This window comes from Lissotriton helveticus, chromosome 4_1 (assembly GCF_964261635.1).
Source record: "Lissotriton helveticus chromosome 4_1, aLisHel1.1, whole genome shotgun sequence".
Lineage (NCBI taxonomy): Eukaryota > Metazoa > Chordata > Amphibia > Caudata > Salamandridae > Lissotriton > Lissotriton helveticus.
The window spans coordinates 813,901,117-813,915,217 of record NC_136063.1 but is presented as its reverse complement, the minus strand read 5'-3'; positions in this window follow the sequence as shown (position 1 = coordinate 813,915,217).

The window sequence follows — 14,101 nt, the reverse complement described above, 5'->3', positions numbered from 1 at the left end:
ATAATAGCCAATATTATTAACGTACAAATACAAAAGAGTAAAAATTACTATTCCCACTCCAGTGGGTGCAACAGTAGGGAAAGCGTTGGATAGCGTAGGGATTAAAATTACAATTCCCACTCCAAAGAGTGCAACAGTGGATATATGACGTTACAACGCAACTTTTACAACGCACTACCATTACAACGTAAGTATTGGTAAGTATATAATAATTTTTTTAATTTACATTATTTAAAATTAATTAAATATAATTCAATTTTAATTTTATTTTATTAAATTAATTTAATGTAAATTTAATTTTACTTTATTTTTACACTGTACCCCTGTACCCCAAAAACCCAAAACTGACCCTGAACCCTAAAAATACCCCTTTACCCAAAAACTAAAAACTGACCCTGAACCCTAAAAATACCCCTTTACCCAAAAACCAAAAACTGACCCTGAACCCTAAAAATACCCCTTTAATTTAACATAATTAGCAATTAATCAATTAAATTAAATTAATTACCAATTACATTTTAAATAATTAACAAATATTATTTAATTACCAATTAATTAAATATTACTACCAATTAATACATTTACATATTTAATTAATTATAATTAAATTACTTCCCACCCTATTCCCCTATAAACCCGCAACCCGCTACAGGAAATAAAATATTTAAATTTACACAATTAGCAATTGATCAATTAAATTAAATTAATTACCAATTAAATTTTAAATAATTAACAAATATTATTTAATTACCAATTAATTAAATATTACTACCAATTAATACATTTACATATTTAATTAATTATAATTAAATTACTTCCCACCCTATTCCCCTATAAACCCACAACCCGCTACAGGAAATAAATTATTTTAATTTACATAATTAGCAATTAATCAATTAAATTAAATTAATTACCAATTCAATTTGAAATAATTAACAAATATTATTTAATTACCAATTAATTAATTATTACTACCAATTAATAAATTTACATATTTAATTAATTATAATTAAATTACTTCCCACCCTATTCCCCTATAAACCCACAACCCGCTACAGAATAAAATTACACAATAATTAAAAAAAATCATTAATTAAAAATAATTATAACATAAAATGACACTTTTCACACATATTATAACATAAAAAACACTATAAATAATTAAATATTATTTAAAAAACTATATTTTTACTATCTAGATTATATACTTGGATATTTTCACTTTCTATATTATTTACAGTCGATATTACTTCACTTACCTTAAAAAGGATATTTTGACTGTCTATATTCTGTCCTGTCGATATTTTGTCCAAACGATATTTCAAACTCGATATTCTGTCCAAACGATATTTTGGAGTCGATATTATGTCTGTGCACCGTTAGCTGTGACTATGACTCCCATCATGCTTTTGGCTACACCCACCTTCCCAGCAACCCTACTTTCCTTCCTGTGACTCAGCTTCTCTGTGAGTGAGTGTAACAGTGCTGGCAAGATCGCTGACAGTGGTGGCCTGGTGTTTGTTTGAGCACTACTCCCAACAGGGCCTGTGTTCCCCACAGCAGAGCCCAGTGTCAGCCTTCTTGGCAGTACTTTTCCACTCCCTGTTAGATGGGAATAGTTCAAGGTGGGCTTGATGGGCCATGAGGGAGGAGGATTGTTAGCTGTGACTACAACTTCCATCATGCTTTTAACTACACCCACCTTCGCATCAAACCCAACCTTCCTTCCTGTGACTCAGCTTCCCTGTGAGGTAGTGTAACAGTGCTGCCAAGATGGCTGACAGTGTTGGTTGGTGTTTTGAGGCCAAAGCCTTGCTGTGTTTGTTAGTATATTTGTACAGGTTATGACATAGTTACATATTACTCTAAGATTGCAGGCATTTTGTCTGTCTAACTGGCATACACATCACAGGATCATTTGCTTTATGTCGATATGGCTTTGCTAACAGTGATTGGTATCACTGTCCCCTTGACAGTGATGTCTTTGGGTGTGTATTGGCTCACAATATTGGCTAGTGTTTATGTACTCACCAGGCTCTGGTATTCCTGATAATCCATGGATGCCCTCCGGTGGAAGGATGGACCACACCTTTTCCTCCCAGGAAGTGAAGTACATAGGTTTTGTAGGAGGGCCACCGCTGGTCCGCTGGCTCAGGGCATGGTCTCTGCCAATCAGCTTCTTGACCCTCCTTCGCACATCATAGTACCTGTTCCATTGTGCGCAGACAAGGTATTTGTCCGTTCACCTTTTTGACAATTCTCTCCCACAATGTTGTTTTCTAGGACATTGGGGTCTGTTGGATCAATGTGCCAAATAACTGTGGCTCTACTCTGAGAATTTCATCTACCATGACTTCCAACTCACTGTCTGTGAACTTTGGACGGGGCATGGTGATGGGTGGCAGTGAAGATAGATGTGTGGGTGAGTGTGAAAGTGAGGGTGAGTGTGTATGAGTAAAGATGTGTGTTTGTGAGAGTGGTATTTGACAGGTGCTAGTGGCGTACAGATTTGTGTGGTGGGTGGGTTGTGAGTGTATGTAATGGTGGTATCTGCTGGCAGGACTGTTGAGTTTTCAAAGGATCATGGTAATGATTTTGGCCCTTTATATAGGTGGAGATGTGGGTGTGTCTTAAGTTTTTTTGCCTTTGGCAATGCTTGTTTGGAATTTTTCTGTCTGTTTCTGTTGTATTTAGTTGACCACAACATATGTTTTTTGAGCATTGGCGGGGTTGTCCGAGTCTGTCCAATTCACGTTCTGCTATGTTGCAGCGTTCGCGTACGAGTCAGTCTCGTTGGGCTCTTTTCCGAACAATTTACTCGGACAGATTGATTCCCATACGTGGCGGTCGTCAGTATTGTGCTCCGTGCGAGTCGGTTATATTTGACACTCATCGCATTGTACTCCACCGGTCGGACAGCGGCGTACGTGTCGGTCGGAATACATTCCCGGTCTGTGTCGGTCAGAAGGGTTTACGAACGGTTTCGGAATCTGGCCCAAAATGTTGGTATTGTGCACAAGAAAATAGCGATTTTTGGCATATGTTTTTCAATGTCCCCGAATTTGGAGTTTCTGGTTACTACTTCGTGATAATATTAATAACATTTTATATACAAATAATACATTTAACATTGTTAATCTTTTCTTGGGTGGTTCTTCCCCTCTATGGCATTCTCAAAAGACAATTGGGAAATGTATTGATTTGTTGATACCCTTGGCTTTACAAATTATCACATCCAATTGGAAAGACACTTTAAAAATCACATTCATTGCCTGGTGGAGTTTACTATGTCTCCATCACAGGTTAGACAGAGCCCACTCTACTAAACTACCCCTAATGATTAAAATAGATTTGTTCTGGCTTCCTCTCATATCATACTTATCCAGAACTGTTGCCCCTTCCAGACCTGTGCGCACTGCTTTGGACCTTCCCATGAGGTAGGCACTATTTAGTTTGGTTGTCCAGGTATTAATAGATGATTGATAGCTGTGTTATTTAAACCTTATACTTAACATTCTTCTTTTTTCCCTTCTTTTCTTCTTATTTTCTTTCTTTACTCTTCTCTCTTTAGTCTTGTCTCATCTCCACTCTTAAATAATTTTTTAAAATGCTAGTTTTATACCTGTTTTGATTTTTCGACTCTATTTAGTTTATACTAAACCGTCAATTGTTTTTTATGTATACTGTAAATTGTTCTATATATTATGCTTGCATAATTCTTGAGCAGATGTATATTATTTTACTATGTATTGTTTCACAATTTTCTCCAATAAAGCATTTTTAACAAAAATAGTATAACAATTTGGATGACAGCCTTCTATGTTTTTTAACTACCTATTTGAGTTGAAGGTCTTTATACACAAATATGTAATGCAGTCTGTAGATATTGTTCTGCATCACCCCTTAATGTTCTCTGTAAGGAGCACACATGCCTTCCAAGTGGAATATACTTAGCAAATCCGCTAAATTTGGTACATTCTTCACCAAAAGATTGAACAGAGAAGTGATTTAGTTGAAGCTTGCCAAACAAAAAGTGGTATAGATTTTTCTAGGGACACATATTATATGGGTCAATGCAAAACATATTAGAGACTGATTTGCAGCTATCAAGAGGGCTTAAAAGGCTTACTATGGAATGGGCACCGACGAGGCAACCAATCAATTGAGACAGTCAATCAGATGGAAAAGTTGTTCTATATCTTTCAAGAACTATCATTAACCAACAACATTGGTAAGACTTTCCTGAGTCATTAAAGGCAAAAACTGTAAACATCTATGAATACATTACAAACACTCAAGCAGGACCTCTTTAGCACTGAATCCTTCGGAAACCTGATGCGGTCTTTGGCCTTACCCTCAAATTGAAAGCGTCTACGTCCAGTACTGACCCCTGCTTAGCTGTTAGCCTCAAATAATGTATCCCTTATAATCAACCTCATCAACACCACCCTTCTCTTTGGCATAGCCCCTGAACCTCTAAAGCATGCCATCATCAACCCTCTTCTAAAGAAAATCTGCTAATCCTAAGGGGGTAACCAACTAAAACCTGTCTCAATTCTTTCTTTCCTCAGGGAAATCGAGGGCGTAAAGGTTATGTCACAACATGAAATGTAAGTGGAACCAATCTACCTCCTTCAAGACCACCAGTGTGGATACTGCCCTGTAGGGAGAACCCAAACTGCCCTTGCCAACATTAGGGAAGAGTTCCTTATAGCCCCTGATGAGGGCCAAATGATTATCGTCCTTGTCATTGACTTTCCAGTAGCTGCAAATCAGTCTCTAATATGTTTTGCACTGACCCATATAATATGTGTCCCTAGAAAAATCCATACCACTTTTTGTTTGGCAAGCTTCAACTAAATCACTTCTCTGTTCAATCTTTTGGTGAAGAATGTACCAAATGTAGGGAATTTGCTAAGTATATTCAACTTGAAGGCATGTGTGCTCCTTACAGAGATCATTATGGGGTGATGCAGAACAATATCTACAGACTGCATTGCATATTTGTGTATAAAGACCTTCAACTCAAATAGGTAGTTCAAAAAGATAGAAGGCTGTCATCCAAATTGTTATATTTTTTTTGTTAAAGATGCTTTATTGAAGAAAATTGTGAAACAATACATAGTAAAATGATATTCATCTGATTATGCAAGCATAATATATAGAACAATTTACATTCCAGAAAGACATGGCTTGGTAGTTCGGACTGGACTGTTCCCATGAGGCACAGGGTCAGAGCTGATTTGCATATAGCCAGTGTCTAACCCAGGGTGGTGTGGAGTGCAAAAAAACGATGGATTTAGGCCCAGATCCTTGTACTGGGGTGAATGTATGACATTGTTCTACATTCTGTCCATCAACTGTGTTTTTTGTAATTTTCACCCCGAGTGGGCTGGGTATGCTCAGACGTGAGTCCCAGGCTCTCCACACCACTGGAGTCAAGCTATCCAGGCTGAATGAAGGCTGATAGCCAGAAACCGGTCCTTGGATGCTTGATTCCGGTCTGGGAAAGACAGGGCTTGGCAGTTCGGACTGGACTTTTCCCATGAGGCAAAGGGTCAGAGCTGATTTGCATATAGCCAGTGTCTAACCCAGGGTGGTGTGGAGTGAAAAAAACGATGGATTTAGGCCCAGATCCTTGTACTGGGGTGAATGTATGACATTGTTCTACATTCTGTCCATCAACTGTGTTTTTTGCAATTGACTTTCCAGTCCCTATAACATTGACAGTCATGTAATCCTGCTGAAAAGGCTTACAGACAGCGTTATTATTTCTGGTACTGCTTTGCAGTGGGCCTACTCACTTCCTACCAAAAGCAGATAAAAGATAAAAAGTCAGAATTAGATCATGTAAATCTTCCTCATGCCCACTACCTACGCAGCATCCTTGGGCAAAGTTCGCTCTATATAAAACTGCCAAAAAGAAAACGGAACATCTGCCTTTCACCAATGCTCTAATGTCATCCGCTAAGAATTAAGAAGTAGCATTAACATTTGATGTCCGAAAGAGATATGCGTCCCAGAAGATCTATTAAATCGTTGGGGATGCAGAGTACATATTTGAAAAGATAATTAGTTCAAATTGTAATTAAGGTTGCTGCTTTACGAGCACAACCCTAATAACTGTACAGTTCTGTTTTTTAAATGAAGGTTTACCATAATTCTTCATAGAAAACTCCCACCCAAAAATAAGATAAAATGTTAAAATATGTATTTCTTTATCCAGCAGGTGTTATTTAGCGAAACAGTCACATTTATGAGAAGTATTTTAGGAGGCTATCTGTGGTTCATTCAAGAAAAAGTGTGGTTCATCATAAACTTTAGGATCTTTAAATAAAGTCTTAACACAGGAACTGCTTTGTTTGCACGAGGAGGGTGGGGGTGGGGGGGTTAATTTCAATTAAAAGAAAAATTAAAACTTACCTGCCTTCGCCTCCGGTCCCGCATCGCGTCGCTTTTTCTCTCTTCTCCTCACAGGAAGTAGACAGCCTCCCTCTCCACCCCTAAGCCAATCAAACGTTGCAATGACAGCATTGTGATTGGCTGGGACGCAGACCCCACAGGCGTGTATGGGGAGGCAGTTTACTCCATGCAGGCTGCATGCAGCCTACATGGAGAAAATGAGAGAGTGCGTATGACTGGTTTGGTCGTGCCTCGGGCTGACCAAACAGCCAGCGCCAACAACAGTGGGCTTGCCACTCCTCCCCAGGCTGGAGCAGGATCTCCCACCTGCCCACCCGCTCACCCCCAACCAAACCATTCTACTTTCTTGCAGTGCGAGAAGCAGAAACATCAAATAGCATTCATAATACCATTTTATGTTTCTGCTTCCCGCACTGCGAGAACGTAGTGGGGCGACGCTCTGCCCATGTGGAGGAGCCGCCCCTGTTCCATCTGTTCCTCCTGTTGTGGTACACCACGCTTTTGTGTGTGAACACAGTTGCAAAATGATATGTATTTTATTCTTTAGGAGAAAAAAGCGTAGTGGATTCAAAATTCTAAATGCACTTTTCTTGTTTGCTCAATGCCCTGCCTTGTTAAAGCAACTTTAGGACCCAGAGAAGTGCATGATGCAGGTCTAGTGTTATCTTTATTTCGGACTGTTGGACATCAGGCACTGACTTGACAATTCTCTTAACCCCTTGCTCCGAGGTTGTTTTTTTCTGTGGGATTAAAATCAGTACAGCCATAAAGAGGGAAATGGCCACCGAAAGAAAAATTAGTCACGAATACAGGGCAAGTCAAAACCCGATGACAAGGTCATGTGACTCTAACACTCTTCTCTTGCTTTTTCTCAAACCCGTTCGATGCCCTTCTTGAGAGAGTTAGAAATGTATATACTGTTTATTTTTATTTTTATTACAAGTCTGTTTTATTTTGAAACAACACCCCTAGGAGGGGGACAAGAACACAGCGTTAAGCCTACAACCTCTATCCGAGGCCGGCCGCGAGGAATGCGCAACAGAATTTGCTCAATTGAAGTAGTTAACACAGCGCCTTGCCAACAACCCCGAAGGGCCGGCCACGTGGCTTAGGAGAAGCTGTTAAAGTCGCTCAGTGTTGAAAGAACCCCAATGGCGAATCAGGGGGGGGGGGGGGAATGAGGGCGCAACAAGCCCATTATGTACTAACAACCCAACAGGGGTTCTTGAAAACAGAAAGGAGCTACAGAGGAAAGAGAAAAAGGGAGAGTGAAGAGGAAGCAAGCCAGAAACAGAAGATAGAGAAGGGATCATGCTAGCAGGTGTGGTGGGCTGGTCCGTGGATGGAAAGCAGCACTAGGCAGTGAGGGCCAGCCTCCGGGGCTCAGGTGTTACAGGAATCGCCTATGGTAGCAACCTAGTAGGATCTGTAGGGACAATAGCATCCTCAAAGAGATGTAGGGTCCTGATTCTAGTGGGCATGTGTCGTGCATGCTCCATAGAGCACAAGTAGCGCACCAGGGGCTTCCAAACTGCCTCAAAGCGGGTGTGGCGCATCTGGAGTCGCGCCGTAAGGAGCTCCATTGCCAAGACGTGCCACAGCCGCACAAACCAGGATGTTATGGGAGGTGTTTCAGTCTTCTTCCAATACAAGGCTATGAGTTTCTTGGCCGCACCTAGCATCTGTAACGTTACAATCCAGTCATTACGGGTGAGGGCCTTAAGGTTAGATGGTCTGACACCCAGCAGGATCGTGCCTATGGCTTCAGGCAAAGGGAACCCCAGTACCCCCCTGATGTGGCTAAGGACCTCCTTCCAGAAGACGGTGAGGAGCGGACATGCCCACCATATGTGCACAAAGTCCCCTGTCGCAGCCCGACACCTCCAGCACAATGGCGAGACATTGGGGAACATCTTGTGAAGTCGCAAGGGAGTGTAATACCATTGGGTCAAAAGTTTATATGCGTTCTCTCTCTGCGGGATGCTCCGATACACCTTGGGGATATCTCTCCACACCGCTTCCCATTGTGAAGGCGTGATATCCGTATCGACCGCCATCTGCCATCGACGCTGATACGGGTGAGTGGGTATGAGTGGCGGGTGCTGTAGGATGTGATAGATCTGGGAGATCAATCGCTTCAAACCCCCAAGGGTGCGGGCCAAACGCTCGAAGGGGGTGAAGGCGCGTGTAGCCGCCCGATATACACTATCTTCAGAAGCCCAGTGTCGTAGTTGGGCATAATGCAACCGCGCAGCAGGCTGCAAGCAAAACTCCTCACAGCATTGACTGAACGATTTAAAAGAGCCCCCGTCGAACAGGTCGCAAAGCACCCGACAGGCCCCCTGTACCCAGTTCTCAAATGCCCGGGTTTGATGGGCCGGCGGGAAGTGAGGGTTTGCCGCTATGGGGGTATGCGGGGATGGGATCGTAGTAAGGCCCCTGGAGACAGCAGTGGCGTCCCAGATGTCCAGTACCATTTTTGTGGGCACTTGCAGGTACGCACTTCTAGATTGGGCCGCTCGGTGGAGCCAAGGCAGGTCCCAAACAGTGCGTCCCGTCACCGCCCTGTCCATGTGTAGCCACCCTTTTTCACTTTCCCTGACCCCCCATTCTATCACAAATCGGAGGTGTGCGGCCCAATAGTAGTGTACCAAGTTGGGACAGGCTAGTACCCCCCTGTCGCGCGGAGCCATGAGGATTTTCTGGGAAAAACGGGGGCGCTTGCCACCCCAGATGAAGGATATGAGCTCACATTGCAAACTTCGTACGCAGTGCAACGGTATTGGAGTGGGGAGGCATTGAAACACGTACAGGATTTTGGGAAGGATCGACATTTTGACTGCGTGGAGGCGGCCTAACCAGGACAGCATCAGGGGTTTCCACCGCCGCAGATCGTCTAAGACCTCCTTTCGGCAGGCCCGCCAATTAACAGAACTCCAGTCATCGAGGTAGGGGGTCAGGGTGAGACCCAAGTATTTGATATGGTGCTCAGCCCACTGGTAGGGCACAATCTCTCTCAGGGTGGAAAGGTCTTCCGCCGGGATGGTAAGGTTCAGGGCCCAGGACTTGTCGTGGTTGATCTTGAGGCCGGAGGCACTTTCGAAGAGACAAAGCGCCCTATGGACAGCCGGCAGGGAGTCTCGCGGGCACGTGAGAGTAAGGATCAGATCGTCCGCAAACATCGCCACCTTGTTGTCCCGTCCCCCGTGTGCTATCCCGTGAATGTTCGAGTCGCTCCGTATAAGCTCCGCAAGGGGTTCCACTGCTAGAGCGAATAGGAGGGATGAAAGGGGGCACCCCTGTCTAGTGCCCCTGTGAATCGCTAAGGGCTGCGTTAAGGCACCATTGACTCGAATGCGAGCGTGGGGCCCTATTTATGAAGCCATAATCCTAGCAATCATCGTTGGACCCAGCCCTAGCTTACAAAGTACTGCCCTGAGGAAGGTCCAGTCCACCCGATCAAACGCCTTCTCTGCGTCCATTGAGAGAAGGCAGGCCGGGATTTTACAATGCCACGCTTTCCCTACAAGGTGTGCAAGTTTGCGCACGTTGTCCGCCCCCTGGCGATCGTGGATAAAGCCAACCTGGTCGGGGTCCACGAGCCACTGCATATACGGATCTAAGCGTTGGGCGAGGATCTTAGTGTATATTTTGAGATCCGTATTAAGCAAGGCGATAGGGCGGTAGGACGCGCACAGTGCGGGGTCTTTCCCGCGTTTTGGGATTAACGCTATCTCCGCCATGCCCATGTCAGGGGATGGAGCCACCTCATCTGAGAAAGAGTTGAACAACCTGAGGAGGTGAGGCCGTAACTGGGCGTGAAATGTGCGATAGAAAGATAACGGCAAGCCATCTGGGCCCAGCGTTTTCCCCAGGGATAAGTTCTTAATCGCTGTCGTGACCTTGTCTTCCGTAATGAGGTTTTCCAGCACAGTCGCGTCCCCAGGCGGTATCCGCGGCCCCTCATAATCGTCGAGAACGGCTGCTATCGCATCTACCGATACAGGATCACTCCTATACAGGGAAGTATAGTAGTCCATAAACGCGGCCTGTTTGGATGTCTCCGTAACCACTTTTGATCCGTCCTGCAGTTGGACACTAGTTATGTGGGCCTTGGCAGCACGTGCCCTCAGCCTTCCCACCAGTAATCGGACTACCTTGTCGCCACCTTCAAAGTACCTTTGTTTCAAGGCTAACAGGGCACCTTCCGCCTTGTTTGTGCGCAGCAGTCTGAGTTGCCCCCTAAGAGTGGCCAATCTCCTCCTAGTGTCTCGAGACGACCATTCCCGGTCCTGCATCTCGGCTTTCTTAATATCCGCTGCCAGCTCAGTTTCCAGTTTGCTGGCAGCACGCCTGCGTGCAATCGCCAGTGAGGTGATGTGGCCCCGAATCGTGGCCTTGAAGGCATCCCAAACCACTGGAAAAGGCATGTCCGGGGTGTCGTTGGAAGTAAGCCTGGGCGTCCGCATCGGCTACGCCCACGGAGTAGGCGTAGTGTTGGCACCTACGCATTTTGCGTAGACAGCGTAGCCGGCAACACTACGCCCACTCCGTGTGCGTAGCCGAGTCGGCCGCCACCCGCCTCCCTCCCGCCCTCCCCTACATACATTATTTAAGCAAACTACCATTAATAAAACAATTTTAAAGCACTTACCGTGTCCGTGGCTCGTCCGGGGCTCCCTCTTGCAATAGCGTCCCTTCATAGATACCAATGCGCATACGCGGTCCTGAAGACGCATTTCAACATGAGCGTGATCCGACAGTGAAATGTCCAAAATGAAAGCACCCAGCGTGTCTCAGAGCAACTCCAGCGACACAAAGAGATAATCGATACGGGAGTAAGACCTATGGGTATGCGAATAGAAGGTGTAATCTCTAAGGTCCGGGTTGTGATAGCGCCACACATCAAGCAGTCCTAAGTCTGCAATCTGCTTGCGCAGGGCAGCGGACATCACCCCTGAAGCGTTGAAGGTAGTACTGCATCGATCCAAGTCCGATTCCCACACTAGGTTGAAGTCTCCACCCAGTATCAAGTGCGGGTCTCCACAGGGTATCTGCTCCCTCAATAATGTCTGGAGATAGCGGTCTTGTAACTGGTTAGGAGCATACACATTGCATAAGGTGAGCCTGCGCCTTCTCGCACATACCGTAACCTTGAGGAAGCGCCCATCCCCACTCTTATAGGGCCGGGAGTCCCCCCGCCTGAAGCCAGCTCTGCACAATATGGCCACCCCTGCAGTTTTAGTGTCCGCTGCCGCCCAGAACTGAAGAGGGTACTTGGGGTGGGCCATGCGGTGTGTGTCCCCCTGCAGTAAATGAGTTTCCTGAAGATAAATAATGTCAGGTTCTGTTGGAGGAGGTAGCGCCAAACCTGTTTGCGCTTATTAGGGGAATTTAGGCCCTTAACGTTAAGTGATAAGACCTTCAAGGTATTAGGGACAGTCGCAGCCATAGCAAACGTCGAGCAAGATCCGCCCACGTGCCCCGCTCCCCCCAATGCAAGAAAAGGAGACCATAGGAAGTCGCCAAAGGGTCCACTCCCCCCACCCAGACAGCAGTCGCCACCCCCATCCCCATCCCACCACCCGCCAGTCCAGAGGAATACTGTTTGTTTTTTAACATATTCTTCTTTGCGTATACTGTTCTGTACAATTGCACTCATTTAAATGCTCAGACATGCAGACTGGTGCACACTCTCAGACACATGCATAAACTACATAAAAATGCTTTCAGTCAGTCGTACACACACGCCTGGGATACTTGGGGTAGACCTTGATATGCAGTTCTTGATTCTCAACTTCCCAGATCCAACAAAACAGAGCACCAGAAGCGAGGATCACAAACCTTGTTCCCAATCAGAAGCTCAGATAGGATAGGAGGCCATCCTTTTTTAATTTTTTGTGGCTTCTGATTGGGTTTAATGGCGCATGACTGACAGGACTCACATCATCCTTAGATGCTAGTTCAGTATGTCAGCTATGTTTTACATCTGTGTAAGGAGGGGACCCATCTTCTGGTACAAGGTGATTTTGCAGGTTTTACATGTAAAAAAATGATCAGTAGATTGTTTGTTTTTCACGTGAAAGCTGTAATATGTAGACAGTAAGATGCAGAGAGAGGAGTGATGATTTGGAAGGTCTCGCCCATGCACCCCAATGGAGAAACTATGAATACTGCACTATATAATAACAGAAACTGGTACCAGAAACTGGTACCTCACTGTACTGCCCATTGCGGACGCCCAGGCAACATCAAAAAGTCAAAATACTGAGAAAGAGCACTGGGTGTGCAAGGGCCCAGTCTCTGCAATGTTCTCGACTTAAACTTGAGATCTGAAGCCAACCACATGTAGCTCAGAAAGCTCATGAAAATCTGAACTTTTCAGTCTGGCTTTTAAATGATCTCATCTCGGAAGAGAGGTTGAAAGCAAATAATGTTTGACTCTACTTTATTTAGCTCACTTCTGTCTGACTGGAAACAAACTATCTCTCCATAAAGGTGCTGGCATGTGTTACTTGTGTTGTTCTCTGAAGTAACAAAAATGTTGCCCACACTTTTTATAAAACTCTTAATTCAATAAACAAACATATTAAGGCAATATCAGAAATGTGGTTAATACATTGGAAATAGAAACTCCACCCACCCACAACCTAATAAAACACACACCATACCACAGTTCAATGAGAAACTCTTCTTAAGTCTTGATAATTGTAGCACAAACAGCAGTCAGTTCTCCCCAGAGAAAGGCATGCTACAGTTCAAGAAGTACCAACCAGCAATAAAGTTAAGATCATAACACCATGAAATTCCCCAACCAAAAAGAATCAATACCCCCAATGACAAAAATGATTTAAAATAGGTTAGGAAGCTTGGAGTTACAGATTTTAAAAATTGCACACCAAAGAGCACCAAGAAATCGCCGAGGGCCAACCAGTGTCAATGTTCTTAGTGGACCAGGCTCCATATGCAATTTCAGACTGATTGGAACAGAGCAAGGGTCAGAATCGCCAATATGGTCACACATGTCAAAGTGTTTCCCTTGGGATTTGATCACATTTATGAGTCCCCAAATCCTTCACCGGGGCAAGGCAGCATGCTAAAGCTGGTGAGAGTCCCTTGAAATAAAATTATTCCACATTCAGCCCATGCTGAAGACTTCTATTTTGTTGATAAAAGTTCTTAGCCAGGCAAAGTTGGATTTCATAGCCACTGAAGTCACTTTCCTGCTGAAAAGGATTGCTTGCTTTTTCTCAATCTAAATTCTTCTATTCATACTCAGCCATCGGTTTTCCTTCAGCAGGGCAAGGCAGGAGGGTTCTCATTTCAAAGGGGTCATTCTGGGATAAACCTGTACCCCCAACCCCAGAATTGCCTGTACTCCCCAGGGAGAATTACTAGACACAGTACCAGTTTTTCATATTGAGACTACTGGGAGTTTGAAGCGCTGCAGTGGTGGTTCTCCATATGGGGTGGCACCAAGGGGGCACGACCATGAGAGGCTGTGAATTCACTTAAAGTGTGCAGGTTAAAACTCTTCAGATAATGCACCAGGAAGTTGGATGGATATTTTAATGACTTGCCATTTTATAGGTTGAGGTGAAGAGGTTGCACAGGTTCTCAATAGAATATAAGGTGTGCTTTTATCAGGAACTGCAGTGGGACAGATTGCCAGGGCTAT